Source organism: Elephantulus edwardii, unplaced genomic scaffold, assembly GCF_000299155.1.
Source record: "Elephantulus edwardii isolate Elephantulus edwardi_28Jun2011 unplaced genomic scaffold, EleEdw1.0 scaffold00067, whole genome shotgun sequence".
NCBI lineage: Eukaryota > Metazoa > Chordata > Mammalia > Macroscelidea > Macroscelididae > Elephantulus > Elephantulus edwardii.
The window spans coordinates 12,930,968-12,948,212 of record NW_006399817.1 but is presented as its reverse complement, the minus strand read 5'-3'; positions in this window follow the sequence as shown (position 1 = coordinate 12,948,212).

The following is a 17,245-nucleotide window of genomic DNA, read 5'->3' as shown; positions in this document are numbered from 1 at the left end:
GTTCAAAATTGGGAATATGTCCTGTCTCCATACCTTTTCAACCTGTATGCAGAACAGATCATCCGGGAGGCTGGGCTCTGTGAGGAGAAATGTGGCATCAGGATTGGAGGAAGATCTATCAACAATCTGCGTTATGCAGATGATACAATCTTGCTTGTTGAAACTGAGGAGGACCTGAAACGCTTGCTGCTGTGGGTCAAGGACTGCAGCCTCCAATATAGATTGAGGCTCTATGTCAAGAAGACAAAGATTCTCACCACTGGGCCCATTGGCAGCATCAGGATGGATGGTGAAGAGACTGAGATTGTTCACAGCATTAGTCGGCTTGGCTCCACAATCAACACTCTTGGCACCGGCAGCCCGGAAATTAAAAGACATATTGAGATGGGAAAGTCTGCTCTTAGGGACCTCTCTAAGGTACTGAAGAGCGATGGTGTGTCTCTGGAGACTAAGGTGCATCTGGTACAGGCCATTGTCTTTGCAATCAGTTGTTATGCGTCAGAGAGCTGAACAATGACCAGGGAGGATAGAAGAATCGATGCTTTTGAGCTTTGGTGTTGGAGAAGAGTGTTGAGGGTACCATGGAATGCTAAGAAAACAAACAGATTCATTCTGGAGAGGGTTAAACCTGCCTGCTCCTTGGAGGCAAGGATTCTGAGGCTTCGTCTGACATATTTTGGCCATGTTGTAAGTAGAGACCTGTCCTTGGAGAAGGACATCATACTTGGGAGGTTGGAGGGCAGGCGCAAGAGGGGGATATCCTCTGGGAGGTGGATTGATTTGGTGACTGGGACAATTGGGATGAGTGTATCAGAGACAATGAGATTGGCACAGGACAGAGCAGAGTTTAGAGCTGTTGTACATAGGGTCGCTATGAGTTGCAAGCAACTCGATGGCACATAACAACTACAACAAGAACATGTTTAACTGAAGCTGAAGAAAATGAAAACAGGATCACAAAAGCCAAAATACAACCTTAAGTCTATTCCGCCTGAATTTAACAATCATCTCAAAACTAGTTTTGAAGAATTGGAAAGTAATGATCTATGTCTAGATGATTTGTGGGATGACATCATGGATATTATCCATGGAAAAGGCCAACGATCATTACAAAGACAGTGAAGAATGAAAAGACCAAAGTGAATGCGACACGAGACTCTGAAAATCACACTAGAATAAAGAGAAGCCAAAACATAGGGAATAAAAGTCAAAGTAAAAGATATGAAAAGAAGATTTCAAAGTGTACATTAAGATAAAATATTATGATAGAATGTGTAAAGAGCTAGAGTTATAGAATAAAAGAAGAACTAGCTTCGCATTTCTCAAGCTGAAAGAATACAAAAATAAGTTTAAGTTTCAAATTGCAATAATAACAGATGTTATGGGGAAGATTTTGAACAATTCAGGAAGCATCAAAAGATGACAGAAGAAATACAAACTCAATGTATGAAAATAATTTATTGGCACACAATGATTTCAGAACGCAGCATATAATAAATAACAAATTATGAAGAATAAAGTTCAAGTTGCACTGAAGGTACTGGCAAAAATAAGCCTCTAGAAATTGAGCTAATGGTTGGCATGTACTCTTGGGCATGCTCATGAGTCTATGCCAGGACACTTGGAAGACTGCTACTTGGCCAACTGACTGGAAGAGATCCATATTTGTTCCTATTCCAGAGAAAGGTGATCCAACAGAATGCTTAAATTATTGAACAATATTACCATCATTGTTGTTGTTAGGTGTCGTTGAGTCATAGATGACTCATAGTAGCCCTAAGAGTGAAAGACCTGAACATTTGTTTAACTTTTATTGTCTCCCCACGTTCATAGAGTTTCTGGAGGCAAGCCATTTCAAAAGTGGATGTCACTCCTGCTTCCAAGCTTGTTTTAATCAGGGAGCTCCACCAAACACTGTCCACTATGGGTAACCATTATCACATTTGACATTTGACACAGCAGTTTCACAATGTTTAGCATCACAACAATCTCAAGTTATCTCTGTATAGCAAATGGACAGACCAATGCTATACCACTTTGAAGAATGTTTGACCAAAAACAACTAAAACCAGGCCTGAGTGCCATAGATTAAAATCATCCAACAGCAAGTCAACATTCCACTCTAATCCTAGCCAGAACCAGAAGACAAACTTCCGTAGAATCCAGACCACTTTCAACCTGGACTTCAGCCCCAAAATTATCATTATCAGATGCAAATCAAATCTTGCTTAAAACCATTAAAAAAATGTTTGGAGCAGTACATCCAGAGAGAATGATCCTGCATTCATCCAGGATTTAGAATTGCTGATGTCAGATGGATCTGGGCTGAAAGCAGAGAATTTCCAAAGGGTTTCTATCTATATTTTATTAACCATGCAAAGACATTTGACTGTATTGATCACAACACATTTTAAGACATTGAGAAGAATGTGAGTATCAGAATACATAATAGTGCCCATGTGAAACCTTTACCTAGAGCAAGAGGCTGTTCTCTGAAAAAAGCAAGGGAACACTGCATGGTTCAAAATCAAGAAAGGTGTGCATCTGAGCTGTATCTTTCTCCATGCCTATTCAATCTGTATGCAAAGCAAATAATTTGAGAACCCAGACTTTATAAAGAAGAGTGTGGTAGATGATTTATCAAAACTTGTCTATTCAGATTGCACAACTTTGCTTGGTAAAAGTTAGGAGGACCTTAGGCATTGATTTAAGAAAATTAAGGACTACAGCCTTCAATATGGATTACATAAAAAAAAATAAAGAAAACAAATATTGTCACCTTTGGGTCAATAGGCAACATCATGATAGGAGGAGAAAAGATGTAAATGGTCCATGATTTCATTTGCTTACGCTGACACTACCTTTGGTAATAGCATTCAAATTGTTTGTTTTTTTTTTTAAGTTGCACTAGGGATATCTGTTGTCAAGTACCTCTCCAAGATACTGAGGAACAGTGATATCAGTTTAAAGACTAAGTTGCCTTTCATTAAAGCCATGACCTTTTCATCCATTTCCTATGTATCTGAAAGTTCGGCAGTGATTTAGATGACAGAAGGATTGATACTTTTTACTTCTTGTGTTGGAGAGAGTACTGAATATCCTATGAACTGACAAAAGAATAAACAACCCTTAGGGGTAGGATGATGAAACTTCATCTCACATAATTTGGGAATATTGTTAAGAGAAGCCAGTCCTTGAAAAACACATCATGTTTGGAAAGATAGAGGGTCAGTTTTTCGAGATAAAGACTTTTATCAAGATGGCTCAACCAAGTAGTTGTAGCAATTAGTTCAGGGTATCAGAGATGGTGAAAATGGTGCAGGATACAGATCTGCTGTTCACAGGGTCATTTACGACTTGTAGTTAACTGGATGGTAAACTTAACTGTGGTTAACTTAACTTTATTTATCCTCATAATATAATCTCCCAAACCAACATCCCCAATATGTGAGAATCACAGATGTTAGTATATGACCATAGTGCTCACCTCTGAGGCTTCTAACTTTGATCCCACAACCATAAAATTTATTTCAGGTTCCTGCCTACAGAAGTCGGCCTAAATAAGGAAAAAACAATCAGTATACAGCATTTCTTTTGACATGGTTTAACTTTTACTTTATGCTTAGGATCTCCTGAATTTAAAGCTTTGGTTAAATTCTAAATATATCCCTGAGTGGTGCAAACAATTTATAAGACTTACTGCTAATTGCCACATTGAGTTTTCCTCCAATACTGATGCAATATTTGTCTTCTTACAATACAGCCTCATGAATTATTTGCTCAACATAAGGATTGAATATGTTATTTTCTTAACTTTCAATACCTATCCTGAAGTATAATGTTGTGAATTATAAGAGACTATATATGTACAAGAAAGATCTAATAATATGACTATTATTTAAGTATATGCACTAACAACTAAGGCTATAGAAGATAAAAGAATTTCTCCTAACTTTTCCAGCTAGACATTGATCAAAGATGCAATCAATATTCATGAATTATATTGATGACTATAATACAAAAGTTATAAACAATGAAGAAGGAATGGTAGTCAGAGAGCACAATATTGGTGACAGAAAGGGGCTGGAGATAAAATTATTGAATTTTGTTTATTCAATGCTTTGTTCATTGTACATATTATTTTTTTTAAAAAAGCACAAATGGCCCTATACACATGCACTTCACCTGACAGACTGCATAGAATCAGATCAATTATCAATAATCATTGAAGAAGCTCAATATGAGTAATCAAAAGTAAGCCGATCATTGGAACAGATCATTAATTACTCATGTACAAGTTTAAATTAAAACTAAGAAAATTAAAACAAGTTCACAAGAGCCAAACTAGGACTGTAAGTCTATCTCAAATATAATTTTAAGAATGGGCTTGAGACATTAAATATCATTGAACGAAAAGTAAAAGAATTGTTGGATGACATGAAGTATAGTCTTAACACTAGGCCATCAGAAGGGTTTTGTATTAAAAAGTGAGAACAGACAAACACACACATACAAACACACTGTAAATGGAACAAGCTCCAAAAAGGTTGTATGGGGATGAATGAGTCTGACTTCCACAAATTCCACAAAGGTGAACTGTCCCCATTAAAAATATCCACAGTACAAAAGTAATAGCTATGGTTTCCTACACTCCTACATCCTCTTTCAGCAATTGTGACATTAATTATACTAGTATCCAGTCTGAATTAGTTGTAGTGACCACAGACTTTACAAAACCACACTCAAAATTGTGGGGTTTGATTATGGGATTTAATCTGGAAGTCAACAGGCCACAGTTGAGAATAACAACAATCCACAGTACACAATCAAAACCCATACAATCACTCAGTCCTCCAGCAAGCCTGGGTGAGTATCTCTGGCTCTAGTTCCACTGATAATTAGTCTCAAGTCAGATACACCCAAATAAACTAGCAGAAGTCTCAAATCAGACCAATATCACTGTGCTTCACAGCCACAGCAACTGCTTCTCGTCCTCCAGCAAGCTTAAGTCAACAAGTCATGCTGCAGTTACCATGTTGGTATGTCTTCTGCTGAGGCTGTGTTGCTTTTATGTAGCTCTGGTCTGGGGCTTACACAGCTGTTGATGGTGTAGGAGACCATATCAGGCAGAATTGGGACAGCTGGACCACATCAGGTAGAGTTGAGGCAGCTCGAACAGGTTAACATGCTTGCAGATCAGACAAATTAGAGGCAGCTAGACCTGAAAAAATGGTCTAGAAAAGCCATTTTAACAAATAGAAAGCTGTAACAACAGATTCATTTCACAGCACACACACACACACACACTCCTAAGCACAAATAGGAGGAAAAGAGACACCATCTAAAAAGTCAAATAAAGTCAATAAATGTCCCAGGCTAATATAAGAGTCTTTCCTTAGAGCAGACAAACAAAACACAGCCTTGCAACATCTTGACTTCAGATTTCTATTCTTCAGAATATCGAAGACTATAGTCTTCAGTACAGATTACATACCAACATAAATAAGGCAAAAATTATCACAACTATATCTCCAAACAATATTTTGGTAAGTGGAGAGAAAGATTAAAATTGTCAAGGTTTTTGTTTAACATGGATCCATAATCAAAGTAAGGAACATTCAGAAAATGAAATAATATATTACATTAGAAATATGTGTTGTAGTGGATTTCTTCTTTAAACTGTTAAAGAGTAAAGATGTCCCCTTTAGAACAAAGGTGCACTTAAGTCAACCAAGATCCTTTAAATAAAGGTGGACAATAAATCAAGACCAAAGAAGAATGGATGCCTTTTAATTATAGTGTCGATGCCAGAAGAATTAATTCATCTATCTTGAAAGTAGTATAGCCAAGTACAGACAAAATGCTCCTTAGAAGCAAAGATAGTGAGAATTCATTAACTTTAAACACGTTGTCAAAAAAGAACTGATTCATGGTGAAAGACACCATATGTGGTGAAGCAGAACAGTATTTCTTTTTTTGTTATTATTATTTGTGTGTGTGTGTGTGTCTGTGTACCATCAAATCAGATCTGACTGGTACAGGAGGAGATTGTCCCTCCTTTCCCGGCAGAGCATCTGGTGGATTCGAACCATGTGCCTCTGGGATTGCAGTGTAGCTTACTAGGCCACCAGAACTCCCCTAGAACAGTATTTCTAAGTACTGTTCTAGCCATGTTTGAAAGATATTTTGCTGTATTTTGCTTGCATATATATTAATGATATTGTCTAAGAGTTTCTACATTCTGTAGGACCACCTTTCTTTGGAATAGGAACAAATATGGATCTCTTCCAGTCAGTCAAATAATTGTCCTCAAAATTTCCTGGAATAGACTGGTGAGCACATCCAAGACTCTATTTATCATTATTTATCTATTATAATGTCATTACTTCTTAGGTCAATTTAAAAGTTGAATTTTGCTGAACTTATTTTGTGGTTAAAATTATTTTTAAAAGTCTGTACAAAGGCATTATATTTCAGAATGAAAAGGGATTAGGTGGCAGAATAATTCATCTACTTACTTTTGTTTACAAAGGGCCAGTTTCTCTCCAAAGGGTTCGCTATTCTACATTTTTGAGTTACATGTTTGTGAGTGTAAAATGGAGTCTGCACAATATCAAGCCAGAGCCTCTCTCTTTCGCATTGTCATTGACTCAGAATTGATTCATAGCTGTCCCTGTTCTGGGTTTCCAAGTCAGTGGATCCCACAGGAGGAGATTGTCTGTATTTCTCCCTTGGAGCCTCTGGTGGATTAAAATCACTGGAGAGGCACTGTATTTGTGTTAGAAGTCCTACTCCATAAAGACAATGTTACCAGAGCTCCCTTATCTCTGTCACAGTGGTTAACAGCAAAAGGCCAGAAAAAAGAAATTATGATCAAAGATGGGGCAAAACATTGCCAGGTCACTCTGTGAACATCATGAATGAGGAGCAAAAGCATCTGTTGCTAGCAGGTTCATTTATATTGACAGAATTAATAACAAGTCTTTCTCTCCTGACTATAAAAACAGTAGAAATTACAGCTAAGATTGTTCTGGCAACAAAACCAAGACAAATAAGAGAAAGATAAGCATTCTCATCCTAAGTGATTTACTGTCTTTGAAAATCTGCTTCAGGGGCAGCTATGAGTCGGTTCCAACTTGATGGCACATAATAACATCAGATCTCTTTTGAGGAAAACATTTTAAATTAATATTACCCAGAAGTGTGTCAGCCTTATATCCTTTCTCCATACCTATTCCATATGTATACTGAGCAAACAATCCATAAAAGTGGACTCTATGAAAATGAATGTGGCTTCAGGATCTGAGCAAGACTCATCAACAACCTGCATTATGCAGATGAAAAACACTTTGCTTGCTCAAAGTGAGAAGAACATGAAAAGCTTGCTGCAGAAGATCAAGGACTACAGCTTCAGTATGGATTTTACATCTCAACATCAAGAACACAAAGGTGCTCACCACATGACCAAATAGTGATAGACTGAGAAAAGTTAGAAGCTATAAATGATTTAATTTGTTTGGATAAACCATCAATATCCTAGGTACAAGAAGTTAGAAAATCAGAAGGAATAGTGCATTAGGCAAGTTCATTGCTGGGGACCTCTCCAAAATGATGAAGAGCAATGATGGCAAGTTGATGCAGGCCATGGTATTGTCAATCACCTGCTACATATCAGGAAGCTGGACAATGAGAAAGGATGATAGAAGAATTTATGCCTTTGATTTGTGGTGCTGGGGAAGAGTACTGAATATTCCATGAAGTAACAAAAGAATAAACAGAGATGTCTTGGAAAAAGTGTTGCCAGAATGCTCTTTGAAGGCAAATAAAGCAAAGCTTTGTCTTTCAGATTTTGGACCTGTAGCTAGAAGAAACTTTTTCTTGGAAAGGGATATTATATTTGGAAATATGAAGGGTCATTGAAGGACAGCAAGACTGCCAATATGATGGATTGACATGGTGCAATGGACTCTAGCGTATCAGAGATGATGAAGATAGTGCAAGGTTCAGGTTGGCTATTCAAAGGGTTTACTCTATGGCACCTCAGAACAGCAGGATAAAATATCAAAAGCAACGAAGGGTTATTTCACTGAAGAGCCTACCATGCATCATAAATACCAATATTGGGAGTATTAAAAAGGAATATACTTCTGAAGTGCTATTTCACCAAAATCTATGATGATGTTATTTATCAGTAGAATTCTATTAGTCTGGCCATCAGTTATAAACTATGTAGCAATTATGAAGATATTTGTGAATCTGCTGTTTCAGAAACTTTGCTAGGTAGCTAGGGACTAAAAGAGAAATAGAAATCTCTAGCTTTGATGGAGACTCTCAGGTACTTTTCTTTCCACCTAGCCTTTCTAGTCTAGTGAAACACTCAAGATGTTTTACAAGAAGATTTAGACATTCTATTAATAAAGATTCCAGTCTTTCAGTAGGTTTTCTCCTACTTGCAACACATTATTAGTATAGACAACTCAACAACCCTTAGATGTGTATTCCTTTATGAATAATTATTCTTTTTTACTTTTGAAAGAATTATCTGTTTCAGACATAAAATACACAATTTTGGATGGTATTCATCAGCTATATTAATCAACCTGTTTTGGTAGTTGTGGACCAATGAAGAATGTAGCCTAACTGTCCATCAAACTGATTGCAAGACTAGTAAACTACAGACATACATCATTGATCTCAGTCCTTTTCTTATAATTGGTGCACTGTTTGATAAGTCTAGTAACTAAAATCAGTGATATCTAAATAATTACAATACTTTCAAATCTGTCACCAGTATAAAAATCATTATTCCTTCAATTCTCTGAAAACTTCTCCTTAGTACACAGAAACACCATACCCCCATTTACCAGTCAGATTTCTCTAAGTCTTCCAGACTTGCCCTAAACGTTAAATCCTGCTAAGGTTTATTCGTTATTTCAGAAATGAATTCCTACTCTCTATCCCCACTGTCACTACATTTTTTAGCAGCGACCATTGCCAGAAGACTTCTGATTTATCTACCTACTTCCATACTTTAACTACTCCTGTATGTGCGTTACAGAAAGACAGTACATGGTCTTTTTTTCTTATTTTGAGAAAGAGGAAAAATCACAGGATAATATTTATGTTTTCAGAACCCCAAAACTCATAAATGATTTTCTGCTTACAGATGTAATATTGTTTCATTTCAGAAAGCATTAGTTAAAGAGATGGATAAAGATAGAGAGCACAGATTTATGAGGTTAATGTAGGGAAAACATTTCTAAAACATTAAGCATTTTATTTTCATTACTAGCCAGGACGTAAATAAGCTCACAGTTTCTGCATTTTTTAAGGACTGGTTCAGATTTGATCCCTTTAATATATAAAGAACTTTATTTTGACTATTATCTCTGAGATAATGTTTTATCTTAATTGTTTGATTTATGTAGCATTTGGTTGGAAACATAACAGACACAGACAATAAAGCAATAGCAACAGATGGCAGTTAAAAATGGTGGATAGATGATTGGCCAAAACAACAGTAATGATGAGCTAGTAACATCAACAACAGCAAAACAACCACTTCAAAATAAATTCTACCCCAAGACCCAAAGGACCGCCTTACAGACAGACAAAAGATCATGGAAGCAATTTTGTTTATGTACATTCAATACCTAATAACATTTTAAATTAAAGTGATAAAAAAAATTCCCCAAATGCATTATAAATGCTTTATCTGAGGAAATATATACTAGCTATCAAAGAGAAGGACATGTATCTTATATAGAAAATGTGAAATAAAAAAAGATTATTTTAGCTAGAATTTAATGCAGCACTAACCTAGCAAGCATAAAGCACAATTCAAGCCAAATTCAAAAACCACAGAGCTGTAAATTCAGTCACTAGGGGATTCATGTGGCTGCTGGTGAACCTCCAAATGGAAATCCTTTACTATTCTATTAAAGACTGCTATAAAATTCATGCAGTGGTTCCTCAGAAGGAGCAAAACTTTCTCCCCTTTTAATTCTTTGTTTTACTTTTCAAGTTTATTTTCTTTTAATTTCCTCTTCTGTTTAGAATTGATTAAGCTTTTAGCAGAGCTGACTATTTTTACGTTTCTTCCTCTAGTTCATGATTTTTCTTCTAAATAATCTCTCACCATTTAACAAATAAAGATTTGCAAAATAAGAAGAGAGATTTAGATAATCTATATTTGTGTATAATGTCTAAATATACATATATTATCTATTACATAATACCATGTGATATGCAGAAAGCTCTGGTTGTCTAGTTGGTAAAGAGATTTGCTGCCAACTCAAAGGTATGTAGTTCAAATCAACTAGTGGCTCCATGGGAGAATGGTGGACGATCTCATCCCATATTATATACAACCTCTAAAAATCCTCTGTAGGGCCAGTCAGCTATGAAGTTGAGTTAGTAATGAACAAACTTTAGTAATGGTGACACATTTATGTGTAGAGTTTGGGATTGTGTTCTTTGGAAAGATGGGATTAGGAGTAGGGAGAGCGGGATAACTTCTTCCACCTCTTTGTTCCAAATGCGTATCTTGTTATCTTGTTTCACTAAGGGAAAAAAAAAAACAACAACAACAAAAAACAAACAAACCAATATTACCCCATTGTAAAGAAGCTCTGGTGAACTAGCAATAAGGAGTCATGGTGCCAAGTCAAAACCATGATGTTCAAATCCACTGCTGATCCTCTTGAGAAAGATGGACAATCTTCTGTGCAATTTACATCCTCTGAAAACCTGCTGGAGAGTCAGATAGGTGTTAGTTCCAAGTAAGCCTCATGTAACAACAAAAAACATTTCAGATAATTTTTTAAAGCTTTACAACAGACCCTTTAAAAATATTTTTATTCACTTACATTGTGTTTTTTCTACTAATTTACAAAATTCAAATACAAATTTGAACATATTCTTTCAATTTCCCTCACCCCCTCATCTATCAAATTCTACAACCCAATGGTTAATCCCCCATCCCCCTGCACATCCACATCCTTCTGCTTCCAACCTCTCCCATCCCTCCTAGATCCATATACTCATTCTACTATAATGGTTTTATACAATATTCATCCTTGTGGGACTAAGTTCACTCAGCATAATGCTCTCCAGTCCCTCCCAAGTTAGATAATAATTTACAAAGTTATTGCTCCTGTGTGCTATTGCTCCTATGTGCTACATAGTATTCCATTGTATGAATGTACCATAATTTCTCAATCCATTTGTTTGTGGTTGGACGTTTGGGCTGTTTCCATGTTCTTGCAACGGTGAATAATGCTGCTATGAACATTGGTGTACAAATCTCAGTTTGTGCCTCAGTTCTCATTTTCTCAGGGTATATTCCAAATAGAGGAATAGCTGGGTCATATGGGATTTCTATGTATACAGTCTTTTATTTATATTTCATAGAGTCTTTCATACACATTGTGTTGTTGTTATATACTGTAGAGTCAGAACCGATCCATAGCTGACTTTCTAGCAGGTTTTCAGAGGCAGTTAATAGCACAGGATGAGAATACCCGTATATTTTATATAATTCACTACCATTGTGTAACAATTAAAAAAAAAAGGAGAGACATTGAAGTCTTAAGTGCTGAACAAAAGCTTTCAAAGAAAATCGTCTAGACTAGAGAAGTCTTCTAGACTAGAGAAGATAAAGCAGACTATTATAACAGAATATGCAGAAACCTAGTACTGGAGAATAATAACAAAAAAAAGGGAGTGACTCGCTCAGCATTTCTCAGTCTGACAGAACTGAAAACAAATTCGAGCCTCCAGTTGCAATACTAAGAGACACTTTAGGAAATATCTTTAACCATTCAAGAAGCTTCAGAAGAAGATGGAGGGGATGCACATGGTCTGTGCCAAATGAACTGGTAGACACTGAAATATTTCAGGAAATGTGATATTATTACGAGCCAGTGGTAATGAAGGAAGAAGTTTAAGCTGTAATGAAGGCATTCACACAAAAATAAGGGCTCAGTAATTGAAAGGCTCACCAATTGACACGTTTCAAATGACAGACGCAGATATGATGTGCTCACCAGTCTATGCCAGGGAATTTGAAGGGCAGATGTATGGCTGATGGTCTGGAAGGCATCCTTATTTGTTCCAATTCCCAAGAAAGGTGATCCAACATAAAATGGAAATTATTGAACAATATCATTAATATAATATGCAAGCAAAATCATTCAAAGGTGTCTAAAACAGAACATAAAAATGGACCTGACAGAAGTTCAAGCTGGATTCAGAGGAGCTCTTGGTACCAGGGATATCACTGTCAATGTCAGATGGATCCTGATTGAAAGTAAAGAATACCAGAAGAATGTCTTCTTGTGTTTTATTAACTATGCAAAGGAGTTTGACTATGTGTATCATAACATGCTATGGCTAACACTGAGAAGAATGTGAATCCTACAACTCTTCATTGTCCTTATGGGAAACCTAGACCTAGGCCAAGAAGCTGTTGTATGAATAGAGCAAGAGAACACTACAGGGTTTAAAATTAAGAAAGGTGTGTGTCAGTGTTGTATCTTTTCTCCATCCTTTTCCCATATCTATTCAAGTTGTGGTGCTGGAGGAGAGTACAGAATATCCTATGGACTGACAAAATAACCAATAGGTATCTCTTGGAGATGGTGCAACCAGAATGCTTTTTCGAGGCAAACGTGAGAAAGCTTTGTCTCACATACTTTGAGCATGTTCATAAGAGAGACTATTCCTTGGATAAAAGATTATTCTTGCATAGGGGGAGGGAGAATGAAGGAGAGGAAGACCCTTAACTAGATGGAGAAACACTGTGACTGTGGCAATGGGCAAGTGTATTAGAGATTAGAGGTTGGTACAGGATAGGACAGGGTTCGGGTCTGTTGTTCATAGGGGCTTTATGAGTCATACTCGATGGCACCAAAACAGCAGTTGTACAACAGATTCTTAAGGATTTTATCATACCCTTTGCCAAAGAAAAAGGTCATTCATTTATCAAATATTAGCTTTTGAGTTTTACTTGCATCATACAATATTGTTTAACACATAAACTAATATCCTTTTATTTGGCTGACTTTTGTTGAATGTATGAGTAAAGGTTTGCTCCACCCAGGTGGCTGTGATCCTTTGGCCAGAGAGGATGGTGCTGTGTATGTGGGAGTTGTGTTGTGTTGTGTTGTGTTGTGTTGTGTTGTGTTGTGTTGTGGAGGTCTCTAGAGAAAGGCGACTCTGCCTCCAGGAGCCAGGGAAGCCAGGCTTGGCCTTGGATTGAAGGCAGAGCAGCTTCAAGCCCAAAAGGAGAAGAGGAGGGAGGAGACAGACGGCCATAATCGCCCAGGTTTGCTCCACCCAGGTGGCTGTGATCCTTTGGCCAGAGAGGATGGTGTTGTGTATGTGGGAGTTGTGTTGTGTTGTGTTGTGTTGTGGCGGTCTCTGGAGAAAGGCAATTCTGCCTCCAGGAGCTAGGGAAACCACGTTTGGCCTTGGGTTGAAGGCAGTGTCAAACTGAAGGATGTGTCAAAATGCGTTAATGGTTGGCTACCCAATGTGGACTGAGAGTGGGGTGGAGCTCCCTGATTGAACAAGTGTGGAAGGAGGAGTGGCATCCACTTCCATAATAGCTTGCCTCAGGAAACCCTATGAACTTGGAGAGAGGATGAAAGGCACCCAAGTATCAAGGACTCTCCTTCATAGGGTCGCTATGAGTTGCCTATGACTCGACAGCACTTAACAACAACAACATGAGTAAAGGATACATGTGTGCATATGTAGGTATTAGGGGGAAAAAGGTACAGGAGATAGACTATTTTTTCAAAGGACAAAAGTCATTATTATGACACCTTTGCAAAACAAAAATTTGAAAGACAAATGTCAGATTTTCCTAGTTTCTTTATCTTCCTGATATGTTTCTTCGAGACAATTGATATTAAATTGTCTCCTATTTAGTGTGACAAAACCCTCAAAACATAATAATGGTGACAACAAAAGCTAATAATACTGGCATATGCCCAATGTAAGTAATACATATTGGAATACGTATTAGAGATATTCATTAGAGTTATTTAGGCACAATGAAAAGTTGTCTATTTTTCTCGACTCCATTCTAGTCATTAGATTTAGTTTTCTTTTATCCAGGTTATTTTGGCATGGCCCGCAATTGAAAAGTTGTATAAGGTAATAAAAATTAAATGATTCTCAACTTCGCAACTAACTGGTAAGCAGCCTGCAATTGTCTAAAAATAAAATCTGATTTCACTCCTACAGAACACATGTCATTTACCTGGAAAGTTGTCAGTTGACAACTCAGAACATGCATTTTATGTTTCTTTATTTAAATTTGATGTTTTTGACTTCCACTTGTACTTTTTGACACAAATTGCACTAACTGCAATGCCTTATAATATTTTGTTAAATTTTCTTCTTTTTAAACTTAAAAGTAACTAATTAGCAAAAAAAGGGCAAAAATAAATTTTATCACATTTTTATAATATAATCAACTTAGCATAATTTTCATGAAAATATTTACTACATATGCAAAATTTTATCACAATAATTCATAACTCAAATCAGTTAAAACTATTCACCACTATTCATAAATATCTCATAGATTCATCCACATTCTGTGAGGGGAATAAAACAATTGATAATATCCACATGATTGATCATTGGTTTACAAACAAACTTACCTACTCTGTCAGGTACAGACACTCTGTCCATATTTTTTTTATTACACATTAAGTATTAGTAATATTTTAAATATTTTTAAAAGACTTAAGATCACTAAACACTGACAACCAAAGTATAAGAAAGATACTGAGAGATTTTTAAATACCTTGTACTCAGTTTTCCCATTGGTAGCATTAGCAAAACCATTACACAAATCACAATCAGTGAATTGACCTTGACACAGTGAAGATACAAAACATCTCTAATCACCACAAGAGTTTCTCATGTTGCCACATCATCTCTTTTACCTCTGATCCTTTCCTAACAAACACTGTGCTGTTCACAATTTCTGTGACTATCTTTTAAGTAATGCAGTATAAATAGAATTACAAAGTATATAAATCTTTGGGGGTTTTTTGCCATTTAGCATCATTCTCTAGGAATTAATTCTTCTTGTATTCTTCAAGAATTTATTACTTTTTTGGTGAGTTTACATAGTATGCTATATACTATGGATGTAACACAGTTTGACCATTCACTTTAAAAAAATTGGGTTTTTTTTCAGTTTTTTACTTATAGATCTAAATAATAATGCACACAAATGTTATTAATTATTTTTGCCTGTTATACTCGCTAGGGAGACCTGGCAGCATAGTCCACAGTGACTTGTACTGTTAACTCAATGATGGCACCTCTCTGGTGTTTCAAATTCATGAAAAAGATTACATAATACTGTTTATTCTGTGAAGTATAAAGCCATAGGAGAGTTTTTAGCAGAGGATCATTGTTATTGTCAAGTGCAGTCAAGTCAACAAGGACGCACAATGTTGTTGTTGAGTAAGGTCGAGACGGAATCGACCCATAGCCAACACTCCAGTGAGTTTTCAGTGGTAGTAATTGCACAAGAGATTGAAGCCATAGGTGAGTTTTGAGCAAAGGGTTGTTGTCATTGTTGTTAGTGCAGTCAAGTCAACTATGACCATTAGCAACCCTATTAAGTAATGGACCCGAACCCTGCCCAATCTTGTGCTATCCTATCTTCCCTGTTATAACTGAGTCTACCTTTTGAGAAACTGAGCAAATTCACCTTGTTGAGAGTCTTACCTTCTTCACTGAACCACACATTTCCCAGAATGATGTTCTTTTCTAAAGACTAATCACTCCTAACGACATGCCTAAAGTATGTGAAATTTCACGATCCTTGCCACCAAGGAGCAACTCTGGCTTCATCTTTCTCAAGACTTATTTCTTTGTCCTTTTGGCAGTCTGTGGGATATTCAGTCCTCTTCTCCAACATCACAACTCAAAGGCACTGGTTATTCTTATATTGTCCTTATTCATCACCAGCTTTCAGCTGCATAGCAGGTAATTGAAGAGATTATAATTTAGATCAGATGCATGTTAGTAATTAAACTGCATCACTGCTTTTCAGTACGTTGAAGAGGTCCTGATAGCAGACATTCCCAGTGCGATATGTCTTTTGTTTTCCTGGCTGCTGGTGCCAATGGTGTTGACTGTGTTTGCAAGTGAGATGAAATCACTGATAATTTATGTCTTTTCTCCATCTATCATAATGCTGCCTGTTGGTCTAGAGATGAGGAATTTTGTTTACTTGCTTTTGAGATGTAGTCCATTTTGAAGGCTGTAGTCTTTCAACTGGATGTTCTGTGGAGAATATGCTACTGAACATATAGACACAGATCAATCACAAAGGAGGATCCTTCAGTAAGCACTTTAAGTAAATAAGACAGCTGGTTTTGCATAACATTGGAGATGAAGATAGTTTGAAGGAGGAAAGAACCTTGCCAACTTTCTTAAATAGGAGATATGAGGTCTGAATGAAAGAAAGCAGTAAAAGGTGGGTTTGAAGTTTTTTAGTCTCTATATATGAAAGCTTCCTGATTAAACAAGCTTGGAAGCAGTAGTGGCATCCACTTCCAAAATAGCTTGCCTCTGGAAACTATGAACGTGGAGAAATGATGAAAGTTATACAGGTGTTCAGGTCTTTTGTTAACAGGATCACTATGAGTCATAGGGTCACTAAGACTCGACGGCACTTCACAACAACAACATACGTGAAAGAATAAACTGCCATTAATTGAGGTTGAGAAAACTACTAGTAGAACAAATGTAGGTGGGAAGAGAAAGAGTTCAGCTTTTGCTATATTAAATTTGAGTTGTCTATTATTTATGTTCCTATGAACCTGGAGAGAGGATGAAAGGCACCCAAGCGTCGAGGACTCTCCTTCATAGGGTAGCTATGAGTCGCCTGTGATTTGACGGCACTTAACAACAACAACAACAACATTATTTCTGTTAAGAGTATTTCACCCATTGAAATTGGATGAGTTAACTAAAGAAGTGAGTAAAGACAAAAGTCCCAAAAACTGCAAAGGAAAATAAATATACAGAGAAGGGCATTATAAAGAGTGAAAATGAAGTGGAAAAAATATTTAAAAGATTAAGTTATTCAATCACTGAGCACTGGAATCTCACTTCTTTCTCAACTCAATGATTTCTCAAAAAGGCCCTAAAAACATTTTTATTGATGCAATCAATGATCGTGTCTCGGTACTCACTTATTTCGACC